Source organism: Mauremys reevesii, linkage group 21 (genome assembly GCF_016161935.1).
Source record: "Mauremys reevesii isolate NIE-2019 linkage group 21, ASM1616193v1, whole genome shotgun sequence".
NCBI classification, from domain to species: domain Eukaryota; kingdom Metazoa; phylum Chordata; order Testudines; family Geoemydidae; genus Mauremys; species Mauremys reevesii.
Genome location: NC_052643.1, coordinates 441,012 through 460,117, shown reverse-complemented (window position 1 = coordinate 460,117; position 19,106 = coordinate 441,012). Strand labels below are relative to the sequence as shown.

At 46.7% G+C, this 19,106-nt stretch overlaps 1 long non-coding RNA gene across 1 annotated transcript; it reads left to right on the top strand.

Moving 5' to 3' along the window:
• The first annotated feature begins 1,906 nt into the window (after nt 1-1,906).
• On the top strand, nt 1,907-17,374 carry LOC120387974. The gene is made up of 3 exons (XR_005590462.1): nt 1,907-2,123; nt 2,438-2,570; nt 17,210-17,374. It is a non-coding gene; the product is annotated as an uncharacterized LOC120387974 (long non-coding RNA).
• The last annotated feature ends 1,732 nt before the right edge of the window (nt 17,375-19,106 follow it).

Sequence of the window (19,106 nt, the reverse complement as noted above, 5' to 3'; positions counted from 1 at the left end):
TATTTTATAAATACATCACTCAGGGGTATGAAAAATCAACACTGTACGTCTTCACTACCCGCCGTATCGGTGGGTAGCAATCGATTTCTCGGGGATCGATATATCGCATCTCATCTAGACGCGATATATTGATCCCCGAATGCGCTCATGTCGACTCCGTAACTCCACCAACACGAACGGCGGTAGCGGAGTCGACATGGGGAGCTGCGGACGTCGATTCCGCGCAGTGAGGATGGTAAGTAATTCGATATCAGATACTTCGACTTCAGCTACGTTATTCAGGTAGCTGAAGTTGCGTATCTTACATCGATTTTCCCCCATAGTGTAGACCTGCCCCAAGTGATGCAGTTAAACCAATCTAACCCCCGGTGTAGATCAGGCCTTAGAAAATAGCTACCACCTCTTGAGGAGGTAGAGTAGTAGGCTGACAGGAGGACCTCGCCCATTAACATAGGTACCTCATTTTACATGTAGACAAGCCCTTAGACTGTCAGCTGTTCAGGGCAAGGGCTGTGTCTACCTTAATATCTACAGCACCATGCAGAGCTGACTCTCTATCCTTTTGAGGGCCTTCGTATAAATGGTCAATAATAATAATAGTAATTGGAAAACTAGAGGTGCTTCTGTGTCAAAACCTCATGGCTGGGAAGATTGCACTCTGGCCTTTGGAATAGCCTGGAATATTTAGTCCACGGAGCAGAATAGTGGGAGGCACTGAATCTGAGTCAAAGAATTTAAGGCAGGGTTAGAAATTGTGAGGAAGGAAACTGCCTTCTGTTGTTTGGTCCTCCTGTGTTCAGGTCTTTTTAAATAAACAAGATTGCACCAAAGAAATATCTGGCTCTTTTTCTCCTTTTCCTCCTTACAGAACCCAGCAAAGCCCAAATATTGGCTCAGGCGAAGGGGCAACATTATTATAATCTTGTATTATTCACCACAACCCTTATTAATGAGAGCTTAACATCATTACCCACATGGGGCTGATATACCAACATACTCACCTATTTCGTAGAACCAAAGGGCTAGAAGGGACTGCAAGGGTCTCTGTAGCAGGGTGACCCGCTCCAGCCTGGAAGGGGTTAGAAAAGCCCTGCAGAGGGCTGGGGCTGGGCAAGATAAAACCTTGGCTGATTGAGGGAAGCGGCTGCAGCTGGGGCCACGTCCCAAACTGAGCAACAGGGCCTTATGAGAAGGCCATGGAAGCCTGGAGCAAACAGTCTCTCTCTAGCTGTAAAGGGAGAAGGGCCTGGCTGCAGGGAACTGAGACAAGGTACCTGAGTGAAGCAGGGCTGGGGAAAGGCAGAGGAGCTGGGGAGCTCCAGCCTGGAAAGCCCCAGGCTGCGGCCTAGCATTGGGCTAACAGGTACTGGGGGTTGCAGAAGGCAGCCCAGGGGGTAGGCCAAGGCATTAGGTCCAAACCCTCCTTGCCAGTGATGAGTAGGCTGAGACTGCAGTCTGCCCCAGGGCGTGGGGCTAGACAATGACTGACAGTAGCCATATACTGAGGCGAGGTGGGGATAGTGGGTGGGGGGTCCCCAGGGAGGAGAGACCCTGAGAGAAAGGGGTTACTGCCAGGGGCAGCACCCCAAGTAAACAGGGCCCTGGGGTCCTGGGAGGGACACGGGGTCAGAGAACAGATGGATCACTGGTCTGCAGAGGGTGCTCCAGAGCTGGAATGAGCTCTAGTCCAGTGCTCTAGTCCAGTGTTTCTCAGCCGTTTAGATACCAGGGACCGGCTTGCTGCCTTCCAAAACCGTGTCAGGAAGGTCTCAGGGACTGGCACCAGTAGAAACACTGTGTGACACTGCACACCATAGTCATCGTAGTGGTATGATTATGACATAATTATGATGCACCTTATACAAGATCTGTCATGTGAGGTGTCTATGGAAGTTATGAATATTGACTGTGCATCTTCATTTCAGATGTGCTTGCTCTGGGTAAAGAAGCTAGAGAGGGAAACCAAGGCAGGTCCCCACATTGGAACCCAACAGCTCCAAGTGGGGGTGAGACCTATGACATAGCCCATCAACAAAGACAGTGGCCATGGAAAAGGTTTGTCCACATCTGGGGACGCTTCAAACAGACTATGGATAGTGACTGCTATGACTCAGCAAGGGCAGGTGACCAGACCACATGGTATTGAACTCCCTTTTGGTACCTGTATTTTTCCACAAACTGGGCTGGGAACTTAGCTTAGAACAAAGGGGTTCCCGCCATATGGGGAGGCTATCAAAGATGGGGTGTGACATCATTTCTTGGCCTCACTCCCCACAAAAGAGAACACCTGGAAACATGACTGAACTGGGGGAAATGCTGGGTATGAGCCTGGGACTTGAGAGAGCCCAGCCTTTGATTTCCTGCTCTGTCCTGTGGCAGGCTTAGCTGCTCAGTCCCTCATGGGTAAATGAGGTAACAGCACTTCTCTACTTCGCAGAGCGCTGGGAGGGGAAATATAAGGACGATGACCAGGCACTCAGATCCTGCCATGAGGGGACCCACACAAATAGCACAGAGAGGGAAGCACAGTATTGGGCTTGAAAATGCAGATTTTGGTTTTGAATACTAAGGTGAGCTGACAGTGCCCCTTTGAGTCACACGCTTGTTGACTTGTGCAATTGGCACCTAACAATTTGGAGAAAGAGTAGCTGATCCAGAGCATGATACTCACCTCTCCCAATTCAGACCCTCCCTCCCGCTCGCGTCTTTGTCTGATGCTCAGATACAAGATGACAACAATAAACATAATATCTGTATGGAACCCCCAAGATGGGAACATGCCTCAACCACATGGGCTGGGCAACGCAGGAGGTCAGGCTGGTGCCATCTGGTCTTAAAATCTATGACTCTGCAACTGAGACCCCATTAACTCGTATGGTTATAATCTTCAGCCTTCCTCCCCCTGTACCCCGCCGATATCACGTTGACTTATCTCTGACACTGGACTGGAAGCCAGTGTCCTTGTCTTTCTTCCTCTTGCACTGGATCTCGATATCTAGTACGCTTTGGGACACTTAAAAATAATAAAGGGCAATGATGGTGAAACGAAGAACTCCCTGATTTTAACACAGGGCTGAGATTACCCAACCTAGCAAGCGTGATGTCTCCCCACAACCACCAGCCGGGCTCCTGCGGACACCGGCACATGGACATTGCACTTGATTTCTGACCCATTACCATTTTAATTACGAGGCTGCACATCACATCTTAGAATGCAAAGCACATCTGACATGACTTGGAAAAACTTAAAATGGTCTAACCCGGGTGTTGGCTTTGAGTGCTGCCAGTCCCAGGGGGGGCGCTGCTTTCTCCAGACTCAGTCAGGTGATTCCAGGCCCCCAACTGATCCATCTGGATCAAATTCATTTTACCTTTACAACTTTCTGAAACAAAATTTCTTACCCTAGTCTGTGGCTTCTGAGAGATTTCCTCCATCCCTCCTCTAGGAAACAACAAGGATGAGTCTGACTTGTGCACAGTAAAGGTAACCTCTTAAATTCCTCTTGACTGCTAAGGGGGGGCATTACTGTCAGTGGGACAAGTCTGGATTAGCACTCCCATCCTCTTCCCTGACCTCTGTTTTGTCAGTTTCTTTCAGGCAATCTTGCTATATATCTAAGTCTTTGCATGGCTTTAAATGACATTGGTGGGGTTGGGTTAAAATGTACAGCAGCTTCACCTCAGCAAGGAATTAAACTTGTGTTAAAGTTGGGAGTTAAACATGGGTTAAGTACTTTCTAACAAGATTTGCATGGAGTTTGTTTCCAGTTACAGTGAGTTATTACACACTGTAATGAATGCTAGGGTGTGGTGCTCTTGGAGAGAGAGGACTCCCATTGCTGATCACATTATAGCAATGAGCTCTTCTGCTTGCTACTCGAGCAAAATGAGTCTGGAATTATAACCAGGGGGATTCAGATCAAGACCTGCGATGAGCAGCCCCACAGGGTTCTCAGAGGTACAGAACTGACTTACCCTTCGGTTGTTGTTTGCAGTCTTTTTGTAGCCATGATGGTCCCAGGATAATAGAGGGAGAATCTGGGCAACCTGTCACCTGCAGGTTGGGTAAAATACAGTCAACTGGACTTTAAGAGACCCAGAGAATATAAAAATGAATGTCAGTGTCTAGCAGGCATCCAATTACTCCCATTAATCCGTTGGCAGCTTCCAGAGGTCTTTGTGTTTCTTGCAGAAATGCTGCCAGAGAGCAGGGCCAGTATTTCCACTCATCTCGTAGGAGTTCACTGGAAGGGCCTGTAGAGCGCGTGCGCACCTTCTCTGGACTGCGAGGGTTAATGCTGCTTTTTTGTTTTATTGGGAGCCTGGGTGTTAGGCAGTTTAGGCTCCTTCTGTGTGGGGGGCAAGGATGAGGGCTGGGTCATCTGCTGCATTGGGTGAGGCTAGAGGTTCTGAACGGGGGTGCGGGGGAGCTGCTGGCCCCTGAGCTGCAACTGAAGGAGGTGGGCCAGTGGCAGGGCGTAGCTTGTGCACTGGGCAGGGCTGGGGGAACACGTTTGAATGGTTTCTCTATGACCACCAGGGCTGAAGGCCTCCTCTTTAAAACAAAAGCTGAGGCTCTGGAGCATCACAGTGCAGCCTCAAAAGGAAAGTGCCCGTTGTTGATCTGGACTGAGCTGGTCCAATTCACCTGAAAGGAGTGGTACCTACACAACTCTGGGCTGTGTTGCATTAGGAAGATAGCAGGGTGGCTCACATGGTTTTTCTCCTCTGGGATAGGCAGAGGGCGGAAAATTCTGAGAATTCACTGTCTGGACTCCAGTTCTGGTCACTTCTTTTATGTTTGCTGCAGAACGCTGTGCACATGTGATCATTGGGAACGTCAGACACCATAGACGGACAGGCTAAAGGAGATGCAGGACTCTCACCTAACTCCATCCTTATCCAGCCACACGTCGAACCTGTGCAGTGATGATGCCTCATTGGCCATCCCTGGAATCTAGTCAGTGGCTCAGCTGCTCTTACTGTTCAACACATTTGAACTTTCCTTCTTCCTCTTCTTGCTCCTCATCTCCCAGAGGGCTTTATATATGCTATTTCCCAAATGGTTTATAGACTGCGATCCACATACACTGACTCATGTCTCCTCTGAAGCTTTTCCTTTAGGTCCCAGCACCTTTCCTGATAGTTATCCTCCAAACTTGGAATTATTTCTGTGCCCAACATTTTTCAGTAGTTTTGCCTCCATTCTTAACAAACCATTGTGATACATCTCCGAGTGTGTGATTTCACACACATACTCCACCTCCAATAAAAACAGCATCTCACAGCAAGCTCATATTTAGCATCCTACAACCTCAGGGTCTTTCTCAGATGAACTGCTTCCCAGACGTCATGCCCCAGGCTTTCTTTTGACTTTTTACGTCCCCTCCCGGAGTCCTTAAATGGTAACCTGAGTGTGATAACTATGTGGCGGGGGTGTGATGGTATGGATCCTAAGTGACTTGCCCACGGTCACACAAAGACTGTGTGGCACAGCCAGGAATGGAACCCTGGTGTCCTGAGCCCTGTTCAGTGTTTTAACAAGACTGAACCTCTCGTAACTGTGCACATTTTTTTCTACTGAACCTCACACTGAACATTCTTTTGTTTGATCCTGTTGCCGGCCCAAAGGGCCCGAGGAGGAGCAACAGTGGGGGTTCGTTGCCCGGAGTGCGTCGCACTAATTAACACACCAGGGTGGAGAAGCAAACCAAGTTTATTTGAGCTCAAATTGGGTGCCAGGAAGAAAAAGCATCTCAAATCCTGCACCCCCACACGCAGGCGGGGTCCCAGCATTTATACCCCTCTTGGTTTTCCCCCTTCGTCCCTCCCCCTTGCAACAGTTACACTTAACACTATAATGTAGCTTGTTAGAACTGTTCTCATTCGCATATTTATCTATGGCCTTCAGAGCACAGACGCATGCAGATTTTCCTCCCCCTTCTCCCCCTTACTTACTGCCGTTTTTTGCTGTTTCGAGCTGTCCTACAGCTGCAAGCTAAGAAAGCTGACAGTTACACATTTTGCTTGCTGTTTATTAGCATCTTAGGCTGGTTAAAGTTTACAGCATGGAAGAACTTTGGTTCACTCAGGCCCAAAGTCACAACTTTGGTTTACTTAGGCCTAGAGACACCAGCAACTCCCCCCTTTGAGAATACTCAACAAATTTTTGGCTGAGTTTTCTCAAACTTTGAAGACAAAAAGCAATGAAGCTCTGCAGAAATATGTACAACTGCTCTTTTGAGCTTAGTCACCCCCAACCCAGGAATGAATGCATGGACAAAAGAGTGGAACCTTGTTCATTTAACAACTAAGGGATCGGGGCACTGACTATAAATCAGGCTTAGTATACCAAGTGGTTTAATTTCCCAGCTGTCTCGGTGAATAATTTAGTCCCATATGCATCCTCTCCATGGATTCGGCAGGATTCGGTATGTGGGAGCCCACACCCACCCTAACCGGTCCATATGCTTGGAAGGAGCACTGTGAATGTCCACACTTTCATCCAGAAAGTGTCCAAGTATGTTTCCATGACCACAGATCAGATGGTACTCCTGATGTGTCTGTAAGGGCAGTGGGCCAATTCTGGTGCTCAAGATCACTCGGAATGGCCATCAGCTGGTCATTCAGGAAATCCTGGATTTCTAAACATACTAGATCCCACTGCAATGCCTTCCCAGCCTCAGTGATATTCAATACCATCTCTGTCAGTAACTTCTGGGTCATAGAACTAAGGGTGGAAAAGACATGTAACTCACCAACTCCAGCCTGTACTTAAGATAGCTGAGCTTCAAAAATAAGGCTAGGGGCCTTTTCTAGTTGGCCCAATTTCTTATCATGTTCTTGGCTTTTAAGAATATTTCAAATGGCTGCTGCACTATTGGCCCTAGCCCACAGGGATCTGGTCAATTTTCCCTTCTTTCCAGAGGAAATAACCCAGGCTTTTTGTTGTGCTAATCTAATCTTGTTGTGCCCCTTGTGAGCAATTTGGGTATGTAGAAGTGATCTGAAAACTGGATAAGGGCAATGTCATTTAAAATCCAATTAGGGAGGGCAATACATACTGAAGGATTTATCCAAAACACAGGGTGCAGCCTGTAGAATAAACCCCAAAATCCAATTAATACCACATTCCCAAGCATGGGTCCCACAAAAATTTTTTTCTCCTGCCAGTGTATAATTCTTTGTTTCTTCACCAGGGTCAGTTCTCAATGGCCTTTTTAGTCAGGAATTCCTGGACTTTGGAAATGTCAGTGGAGTGAGTGTTTCTTCTTCTTTCCCGAAACAGTCGTGGTTCAGCATCCTACAGGGGAGATTACCAGCACATCACCCTGTAATGGTTTTGCTTTTTCTAGAAAAGTTTAAAGGCACAGTAGATTTGTCAGTGGACAAGGGAGAGGTTACTAGCACGTCACCTTGTCCTTTTCCCCTGCTGTCCAGAAGGCACAGTGGAGCTAGAAGGAGAAATAGGCTAATCATCAGTAGGAGAATTCTCCTGATGTGGAGGGGTCTTTTTGCAATGAGAATCATGGGTCCAGGCAGTCTTTGGCACTTCACAGCGGTGTTGGTAGTCAGCAGGACTTAATAAGGGCCTTTCCAGCATGGAGCCAAAGCAGTCTTTCGTTGGTGGACTTTTACATTGATCACGTCTCCTGGTTCCAAGGAGTGGCAGGGCTGCTAGGGTCTTTGGGTAGCACTTCTTTACCTGTAAAAAAAGAAACCTAACACATTTTATTAGTGCCTGTCTTTGCAGACTTTACAGCTGCTTGGGCACATTTAAGCCCCCCTTTTCTTGGTTGTTAGCCAAGTCTTAGCTGTGAGCAGTGTCCTTGAACGGAGTCAGTGTCTCATTTTTGGACTGAGCTTGCTAGTTAAAGTTTTTTCTCCGTTAACTCGTTCTTTTTCCTTTTCCCCTTTTTGGCTTTTTTTTTTAACCTACAAAGGAAACTTTTACTTTTTACTTATACACCTTTTGTTAACAATGAACACATACACATTGCTGTTATACAATACATTAGTCTTATCTAATGTATGCCACATATACCCTTTCACTAAAATAACCTTATTACAGAGCTTTAGAACAACAAACCAGGACAAGCACACCCACTTTGATGAGTTCATTCAATACAACCTCTAGTCCAATAGCTTCCCACCATCCTCAGCCCTCTGGCTAGAAGTCTGAGGTAGCCAGAAGGATCCCGTGTACAATATGGGGAGTGGGTTAACTTTTCATGTCCTTGCTTTTAAAGACTGTTGGTATGCAAATTTTAATAACAATTGTTAATTAAAAGATTTGGCCAATGTAGTTTCTTTCTCTTACTTAAGAAAATGTATTAGACTTTAGTATATCACATTTTTTTGATGTATCCAAACACTTTGTATTCTAGGTGGAACAAAACAAGTATCTGCATTCCAATCCAACCCTTCCACTTGATTTTAAACCAGACCATCCCATAAAAATATTAAACACAACAATTCTGGCCACGAGACAAACACCACAAGACAAAACATATAACACAAGACATAATTTTTACTGTGCCAGTAAATCATGGTACGTTGAATGCTGTTCAGCTGGCATTAATTTTCTTTGATTATCTGAAAGACAAAAACAGAGGTCTACCCCTTCTGGGCAGTCAATCATTGCTTAAAATATACAAATACCCTTGTTGATTTCAGGCAAAACAGGGGAATTACCCCATATTTTCTTGTATGTATTTCATAGGCAGCCCAGGTTTTAGTGGCTTCTACCTTATCAGTTAGATAATTTGCATTAATGCAGATGCTTTCTGGCCTGCTTTTAAACATTGAAAGAAAACATCACAACTAATAGTGCCCTTAGAGCCTAATAAAATTTGAATTACATAGCACTGTATACATTCTTCAGCTAATTCAACAAAATTGTTCATAGCCAAATGATTGCAATCTAATAATTTCTTTGCCTGAATTTATTTACAAACATTTTAAAGACACCAAGAACTTTTCTCTTTAACATTTTTACAAAGTTCAACTCCTGTTCCCTCCAGCAACTACAGAGTTAACTTTTCACTCTCCCTTAAATCACTTGCTTGTCTTCCAACAGCCCCTTACCAATTCAAATCACCATTCCAAATATCCTCCTGGGTATTTGAAATCCTCATGCTTATACTTTCTTACTCCTTCCTTCCACTACACCCTCAAAAGTTTCCAACCAGTTTTCCAATCTCTCTGTCTGTTGCCTGCCCGCCTGGGCCCTATCCTGCTTTTCTCGCTGAACCGTCCCTTCCATGGGCACCAATTTGTTCCACTACCAGTTTAGCTAGGAGGGTGGGCTTCTTAACTAGCCCCCACCCTTCTGGTCTTTTCCCTAAAACATTTTTACTCACAAGACTACCCGAGTCCTCCCTTGTGAGGCTTGCCACCTGGGCAGAAATACATGGCCATTGGGTAAAGGCCATTTACTTAACATATAATCCAAATCCCTTTAGGGGGTTTACCCAAAGACCCACCCATTTGTCTGCTGACACTTAAACAGAAAAGAAAATTACACAGAGAGCAGAGGGAATTACAGTCTAAGCCCGATTTTCCTACTTCTATTACATTGTCCATTACAGGGGACGGTACAGAAGGATCTCAATACAACCTCAGAGCTTCATCGCACACATGGCTTCCACCCTGAGGAATTACGAATGAGAAGTTCAGTTCCGCCCATACACCTAACTCCCAAATGAACAGAGCAGAAAAACAACAGTAACCGGTTAAACAGAACAGAACCAGATAGTGCACCAAAACCAGATAGTGTTTCCTTATTCTATTAGGGTTCACCTTTAATCATGCAATTCTTAACATATAACACCAACAGTACCAAACAAAGCAAACATAAAATAACAAGGGTAAAACAGATAGATGGTGCAAATTCTGCAGGGCTCCCCCATTCTTAATTGCTCACTAAACTGACAAAATGTTTAGGGGGTAAGGTAGAATGTTTAGACTGTCCCTTACCCATTTTCCACTTACACACACAGAGAGGGTGCCCTGTCCACGCTAGTGGCTCATAAACTAAGAATCTCTCCCTACAGGGTACTCACACAGGAGAGACTAATGAGGATGACCACGACTCTCCTACACCTCCCTTCAGCAAAGAGCGTCGGCTAGTCTCTGGGAGACGGCGCCGCTTACTCTGATTGCGTCCAGTGAGATGATCAGACTGTCAGTAGCCCACACAGAAAGGAAAGGAGAGGGAAGATGGGTTCACACGCTCCTAGATCCAGGTAGCTTCCTCGCCGGACGATAGGATAGTGTTTCCTAATATCCAACCTAGACCTCCCACACTGCAACTTGAGACCGTTGCTCCTTGTACTGTCATCTGCCATCACTGAGAACAGCCGAGCTCCAGCCTCTTTGGAACTCCCCTCCAGGTAGTTGAAGGCTGCTGGATCACGTGGGGTTCATCTTGTGCAGATTTCCGACCACCTGGTGTCTCTAAAGAGTAAACAAAAATAAACTTCCGCCTTCAAAAAGCGTTAAAGAGCTTAAGACAGCACTCAGAGCTAGCTGCTCCTCCCACTGAACTCAATGAAAGAGAAATGTCTTCCATCTCTGCCCATCCTCTCCATATGAAAATGTAGTACTCTCTTACTTCAGGTGCTTTAGACTAGTCAAGATAGATAGCTAGTCCTGACAGACAGGATGGATGACGGTCCATAGGATGAGTATGTTTCACATTCTTTTTAGGATTGATTAAACAATGTTCATTCAAATGTCTGATTCCCCTGCTGTTGATGCAAAATTGTCTGGGTCTGGCATTTCGCACTGTCCCTGGACTTTTCCTTTAAGGAATACGAGGTGCTGCTGATGTCATGGTATGCAATTTTGAATTGATTCTAACTTCATTATTTTTTGACAAAATGTTTTCAAACACAGCAAAGCTGGCATCCCACCCAACAGCTATGCCAGGCCAAGACGTGGATGTTAAAACTAACTTGTTTTTGAGCTATCCGAGCGCAAAGACTGAACATTTCTTTTAGAGATGGATTTTTTTTTATGCTCACATAACTCAAATGGCTGAAGAGATTTTTCTTCAAAGTTTCCTGGAACAAGTGAGTTTGCCTGAGAACAAGCATGAGACATACTCACTCCAAAGAGTGACTAAGAAAGTTAGTGACCACAAATTGAGGCTTAGACTGCAGTGGTGGCCCATAGCTTGTATTGAAATGAGATTGATGGATGAGATAAAAGATTGGTCATGAAATAAAATAAGGCTGATGCCATCACTGGAAGTGATGTCACCATACATGAGGTCACAGGACATGATGCTGTACCATATGTGGTATTATGGCCTAAACCCTTTCCCTTCTGGGGTCAGGCCTAATGCCTTCAGCCTCTTGTCCCCCTACCAGAAGGCCCACTTTACCTAGGAAGAGAAACCAATAGGATTTGGTGTCTGGTCCAGAATCCATGACTAAGTAATGTCACCCCTAGAAATGACAAAGAAACACAGCTAGCTCAAGGTGTCTGTGGGGTAGTACTGAATGCTCCAGGTTCAAACCTTGCTCATGATTCATGAAGCGAGTAATTGCAAAAGTAGCACCCAAACTGACTTCAGAAGCTTGGACATCTGCAAATATTGCCTGTTAGCAGAATTGTTACCATTTCCCACCAGGAAGGGTGAACTCCTGGTCACGCCACAGCTGATGAGAGGCATGAACTGTCAGGGCCCATTAGCACATTTTAAAGACTTTAAGGCTCATACTCCTGGCTTTAGGTTTCCAAATGTGCCTAAGGGATTTGGATGCCCACGTCCTACTGAAAACGATGTATGGATCCAAGCCCCAGGAGGCTTTAAAAATCCCAGCCCTAGTCTGACCTTCAACAGACCCATCAAGAATGGAGAGGTAAGTGTTGTGTTTAGAGGAAGTTGCTCCCTTGTTTATAGCGCTAGAGGGCTGTGAGAATTTGCAGATTGTGCAGTCAGTCCATTGATGGTTTCTGTTAGAGCCCATCCTGAGTTTCTTGCTTCAGATAAAGTTTGCATGCGTACACGCATAGTGTACCCCACGAGTTTCATGAATGTAACAACATGCCCAGATAATGAGGCATTGTGTGAGAAAATATGAAAAATAATTCCTGTCAGACTAACTTGATGTCTTTTGTTGTTGAGAGTACAAAGTTTGGACGCTAAAGAGAATAGTGTTTATGTAATAGACTTAGACTTCTGTAAGGTGGGTGACTTGGTAGTGTATGATGTTTTGATTAAATAAGTAGAAAGATTCAAAATCAACATGGTACACATTAAATGGATTCAAAACTCGCTAACTGGTCTTCTCAAAATGTAACTGTAAAAGGGAAATCATCACGTGGGTGTGTTTCTTGGCCCTCTGCTGTTTAATATTTTTGCCAGTGTCCTGGAATAAAATATCAAATCATCACTGATGAAGTTTGCAGATAACACAAAGATTGGAGGAGTGGTAAATAATGAAAAGTGGTAAATCTGGATTGCTTGGTAAACTGAGCCCAAGAAAACAATAGGCATTTTGATATGGTTAAATGTAAATATCTACATCAAGAACAGGGAATATCCTCCATACTTGCAGGATGAGGGACTCTCCCCTGGGAAGCAGCGACTCTGAAAAAGATTTTGGGGACATGGTGGATAATCAGCTGAACATGAGCTCACAGTGTGATGCTTTGGCCAAAAGGTCTAATGCCTTGCATAAATGGAGGAATACGAAGTAGAGGGGTTATGTTACCTCTGTATTTGGCACTGATGTGACCACTGCTGGAATCCTCTGTCCAGTTCTGGTATCCACATTTCAAGAAGGATGTTGGACTGGGTTCAGAGCCACAGGAATAATTAAAGTATTTGAATATATGCCTTATAAGGAGAGACTCAAGGATATTAGGCTATGTCTACACTACGAAATTAGGTCGAATTTATAGGTCAATTTTTTTAGAAATCGATTTGATACAGTTGATTGTGAGTGTCCTCACTTAAGACCTTTAAGACCCTTAAGTTGGTGGAGTGCGTCCACAGTACCAAGGCTAGCGTCAACTTCCAGAGCATTGTACTGTGGGTAGCTATCCCACAGTTCCCGCTATCTCTGTGACCCATTGGAACACTGGGTTGAGCTACCAATGCCTGATGGGGCAAAAACATTGTTGTGGGTGGTTCTGGGTAAATGTTGTCAGGCCCTCCTCCCTCCCTCCGTGAAAGCAACAGTAAAAAATCGTTTCTTGTTTTTTTTCCTGGATTACCCATGTAAACGACATACCACAGCAAGCATGGAGCCCGCTCAGCTCACCGTCACCGTATGTCTCCTGGATGCTGCCAGACATGGTAGTCCATTGCTACACAGCAGCAGCTCATTGCCTTTTGGCAGCAGACATTGCATTATGACTGGTAGTCATCATCGTCATCTCCTGGGAGCTCTTTTAGCCGATCTCAGTGAGATTGATTGGGGGCACCTGGGCATAAATGGGAGACAACAATGGCCAGCAGTCATACTGCACCATCTTCTGGCGAGCAGCCCGTAGATGATGATGGCTAGCAGTCGTACTGCACCGTCTGCTGCCAGCCTAAGATGTATAAGAGAGATAGAGCAGATCAAAACAATAAAAAGACCAGATTTGTTTTGTATTCATTTGCTCCCCCCAATAGTGGGGGGAGGGGCAGGTCAGTGGTTTGCACATTGGCCTGCTAAACCCAGGGTTTTGAGTTCAATCCTTGGGAGGGGGCATTCTGTGTGACAATACTGTAAGCCATGTCATCAGCCCCCCCCCCTCCCTCCATCAGAACAACAGCAGGCAATCATTTCACACCTTTTTTCAGCGCAGACGCCACAGCACTGGGATCAGGGAGCCCGCTCAAATCACTGCCACTGCACTATAACCACCACACATTATCCTGCAGTATATGCAGAACCAGACCCTACAAAAGCAAAACCAGGCCAAGAAGACGACAGCAGCGGGTGATGAGGACATGGATACAGACTTCTCTCAAAGTACATGCCCTGGCAATGTGCACATCATGGTGTTAATGGGGAAGGTTCATGCCATAGAAAGCCGATTCTGGGCCTGGGAAACAAGCACAGACTGGTGGGACCGCATAGTGTTGCATGTCTGGGACAATTCCCTGTGGCTGCAAAACTTTCGCATGCGTAAGGGCACTTTCATGGAACTTTGTGACTTGCTTTCCCCTGTCCTGGAGCACAAGAATACCAAGATGAGAGCAGCCCTCACATTTTACAAGCGAGTGGCGATAGCCCTCTGGAAGCTTGCAACACCAGACAGCTCCCGGTCAGTCGGGAATCAATTTGGAGTGGGCAAATCTACTGTGGGGGCTGCTGTGATCCAAGTAGCCAACACGATCACTGAGCTGCTGATATCAAGGGTAGTGACTCTGGGAAATGTGCAGGTCATATAGTGGATGGCTTTGCTGCAATGGGAATCCCTAACTGTAATGAAACTCCCACCCCTTCGTTCACTCTACTTCCCTGTAAGCTAACCACTCTCCCCTCCCCCCTTCGATCACTGCTTGCAGAGGCAATAAAGTCATTGTTGCTTCACATTCATGCATTCTTTATTAATTCATCACACAAATAGGGGATAACTGCCAAGGTAGCCTGGGAGGAGTGGGGGAGGAGGGAAGGACAAGGCCACACTGCACTTCAAAACTTATTGAATGCCAGCTTTCTGTTGCTTGAGCAGTCCTCTGGGGTGGAGTGGCTGGGTGCCCGGAGGTCCCCCCACTGCGTTCTTTGGTGTCTGGGTGAGGAGGCTATGGAGCTTGGGGAGGAGGGTGGTTGGTTACACAGGGGCTGTAGAAGTGGTCTGTGCTCAAGCTGCCTTTCCTGCAGCTCAACCATATGCTGGAGCATATGAGTTTGATGCTCCAGCAGTCTGAGCATTGACTCCTGCCTTCTGTCAGCAAGATGATGCCACCTATCATCTTCAGCCTGCCACTTATTATCTTCAGCCCGCCACCTGTCCTCGTGTCAGGGCCGGCTCCAGGCACCAGCTTATCAAGCAGGTGCTTGGGGCGGCAACTCAGGAGTGGGGCGGCACTTTCAGGGATTCGGCGGAGGGTCCCTCACTCCCACTCGGAGCAAAGGACCTCCCGATTGCGATCGCGGCTCTAATTTTTTTTTTTTGGCTGCTTGGGGCAGCCAAACCCCTGGAGCCGACCCTGCCTCGTGTTCATATTGCGCTTTCCTGGACTTTTACATTGTCTGCCTCCACACATTCTGCTGGGCTCTTTCAGTGTGGGACGACTGCATGAGCTCAGAGAACATTTAATCGCGAGTGCGTTTTTTTCCCACCTTCTAATGTTCCCTAGCCACTGGCAAGGAGAAGATAGTGTGAGCATTGAAATATTTGCAGCTGGTGGAGGGAAAAAAAGGGAGAGTGTAGTTAAAAAGACACATTTTATAGAACAATGGGTAGACTCTATCATGGTAAACCTTGCTGTTAACATTACATAGCCCATGTGCTTTTGGTACAACGTCGCATTCTGCCTCTTATTGAGGGCCTGCCGGTTTGGTATGAGAGATCATATATGCAGGGCCGGTGGGACACAGAATTTGGCTTGCTGGTAGACATGGTAAGACACAGTCTTTTGGCTTCTTTAACCTTCATAACATGTGGGGATGGTTTCAAACAGCAGCGCCCTCATTTCCCATACCAAGCACCCAATGGGTTGGTCATTTAAAATGAGTTGGCCAGTTAAAAGGAGGACCGGTGGCGGTTTTTGGCTTAGTGTGCAGCACAAACCCAAATTAACCCCCCCCCCCCACACACACACACAATTCTCTGGGATGATCACTTCACCCCCTCCCCCCACCATGTGGCTAACAGCGGGGAACATTTCTGTTTAGCCACAGGCAAACAGCCCAGCAGCAACGGGCACCTCTGAATGTCCCCTTAATAAAGTCACCCTATTTCAACCAGGTGACCAGGAATGATATCACTCGCCTAAAGATAACACAGAAACATAAAGAATGGATGTTGTTTGAATGCCAGCAAACACTGGGACCATAAACTGCAGTGCTTTGTTATGCAATGAGTCCTGACTACGTGCTACTGGCCTGGTTGGTAAAGTGTCCTATCATGAAGGACGGAATAAGGCTGCCCTCCCCAGAAACCTTTTGCAAAGGCTCTGGAAGTACATCCGGGAGACTTTTATGGAGATGTCCCTGGAGGATTTCCACTCCATCCCCAGACACGTTAACAGACTTTTCCAGTAGCAGTACTGCCCGGGCAAAGTAATCATTAAACACACTTGCTTTTAAACCATGTCTAATAATTACAACGGTACACTCACCAGAGGTCCCTTCTCCACCTACAGGGTCCGGGATCCCACCTTGGGTGGATTCAGGGGGTACTGACTCCAGGTCCAGGGTGAGAAACAATTCCTGGCTGTCGGGGAAAATGGTTTCTCCGCTTCCTTGCTGTGAGCTATTTTCAAACTTGTCCTCATCATCTTCCTCATCCCCGAAACACGCATTGCTGTTGCATGCTACTCCATTGACGGAATCAAAGCTGCACCACCTAGGGTATGTCCATACTTACGGCCGGGTCGACGGGTAGCGTTTGACTTCTCGGAGTTCGAACTATCACGTCTAATCTAGACGTGATAGTTCGAACTCCAAACGCACACCCGTTGACTCCGGAGCTCCACCACCACGAACGGTGGTGGTGGAGTCGACAGGGGAGCTGCGGACTTCAATCCTGCGGTGTCTGGACAGGTAAGAAGTTCGAACTAAGGTAGTTCGACTTCAGCTATGCTATTCGTGTAGCTGAAGTCGCGTATCTTAGTTCGCCCCCCCACCCTAGTGTAGACCAGGCCCTAAGGCCTGGTCTACACTGGGGGGGTTCGATCTAAGGTACGCAACTTCAGCTACGCGAATAGCGTAGCTGAAATCGAAGTACCTTAGTTCGAATAACTTACCCGTTCTCACGGCGCGGGATCGACATCCGCGGCTCCCCCGTTGACTCCGCCACCGCCATTTGCAGTGGTGGAGTACCGGAGTCGACCGCGGCGCTTCCGGAGTTCGAACTATCGCGTCTAGATCAGACGCGATAGTTCGAACTCCGAGAAGTCGAACTCACCGCGTCGACCCGCGCGGTGAGTATGGATTGAAATCAATGGGTCATCGTGTACAGAAAAGTATATACTTCAGGGGATCCCATTCTGGCCGTCAGTGATTTGGGATCTTTGCTTTTGTTTCATTTTCAGTGTTTGTCATTGAACCCACAGCAACAAATTACACAACTGAACAGACAGGAAATGATATGGAGCAGGTAGTGAAGAAAGGGGCAGTGACTGCTGGAAAGAGGGTGTCACAATCTGCCGACCCAGAAACAAGATGCAGACGGCAGCACTGGATGCAAAAATCACGAGTCAGACCACAACAATCATATTAGCTTAAAAAAATCATGTGTTAAAAATAATAACATTTATGTTCTTTTTCTTTGCCTTCTGGTTTCTGAGTCTTTAGGGAGCACTCATGTCACGTTTTCCAGCTTTTCTTTGCAACCATGAGCTCCATAAATTTACTTTAAAAAAAACGCTGAGCTCCTCACCTAATCATAAGAAAAACACCAGATTTCATAAGACTCATTGTAAAGTCAAGAAAGTTGTCAACTCTGCTAAAGATCCCAGGACCGGCTTGTCTGAATAGACTGGTAGTTTTAAGTAGAGTGTATTATGAGAGAGCTGGTTGCAATTCCATAGCTAAGTTCAAAAGGAGCATTCCATTATGGGCTGGTCCATGGCTGGTGGGTACCATAGACTGGAGGAGGCTGTGACTCTCCAAACAGTCAGGCGTGGCCCCTACCACACTCTGCCCCCAACCCCCTCCCCCTGCTTCTGCTCCGTGTGGCGGTTTCACTCTCCCTGTGGGGTGGTCCCGGCTCGAGCCATACCACCTGCCCTCCTGGTTTGCTGAGGCTCCGCCTACCCATCATTCTAGGGCTGTGGGTGAGGTGGGAGGCTGTTGGTGCTCTGTGGTTGGGGAGCGGGGGGGCTAGCCTGGGGCAGGCTAGGGGGCTAGCCTCCCCCAGCCAGCGGGTCATGCGCCGCTCATGGGTCTTTCTTCACTGCAGAATTAACCTGGGCTCCTATTAGGGTGTTGTCCCTAACTTTCCTCCTGTCTACACATAAAGCTTTCTGATGTGAGTTTAGTGGTGCTTTCAACCTGGACTTGCTGGCCAAGCTTGGGGAGAGATTAGAGCTTGCGTGCCACTCTCACTCAGGCTGGTAACTCACTCATTTTGCAGTGAGGACACAGATTAAATCACCTGAGTGCTGATCAGAGTCCTCCATTGCCCGTCCCACAATTCCCCCCTCCCCCGTGCCTAGAAGGACAGACAACTTCTCCCATAAGTCACTGGGAAAGAATCACAGAACAACTGTGATGGGATCCGCAGAGTGGAGCCTGGAACTGGGGTACTGCTGTGCACCCTTAACTCTCTCCAGCCTGGGCTGTCTCTCACATTGCTTTACTAGTGACAAGCAGCAAACCGCTCCATGTGCTGTGATCACTCAGCATAACAGCATATGGAGCCACACACTCACTTGCATGAATGCTCCCAGAGACACTCATGAATTACACAGAGAAAGGCACCAGAGCCAAATCCCCACAGCTCCCAGCACTGTACCTCAGGAATATACCGTCTTTCACTGCTCAAGATGGGCAGTGCAAATTTATTAATCATTCCACCACTTCATCAATGGAAAAGACATACACAACAAGCCTTTGTTAACCTCAGCAGATTTACCACACATTTCAGGCAAACTCACTGGTAAAGATAAACAGTAAAACGAATTTATTGACTACAAAAGATAGATTTTTAAGTAATATCAAGTGAGTTAGTTACCAAAATAAAATATAACAGTCTGAACTCTCAACCCTGTTAGAATAGGCAACATTGAGATTAGCAGTTTTTCTCACCGCACTGGATAGTGCAGTTCATAGTACACAGAGTTCACCCTTGAAATCTGGGCCAGTCCCCTCAGTTACAGTCTTCAGAGTGTCCTTATTGCTTACAGCGTAGGTAGGTGAGGGAGAAAGGCCCAGCATGTGGCCACTGTGTCTCTTTATACCCTCAGACCATGTGCTGGGAAAACACAA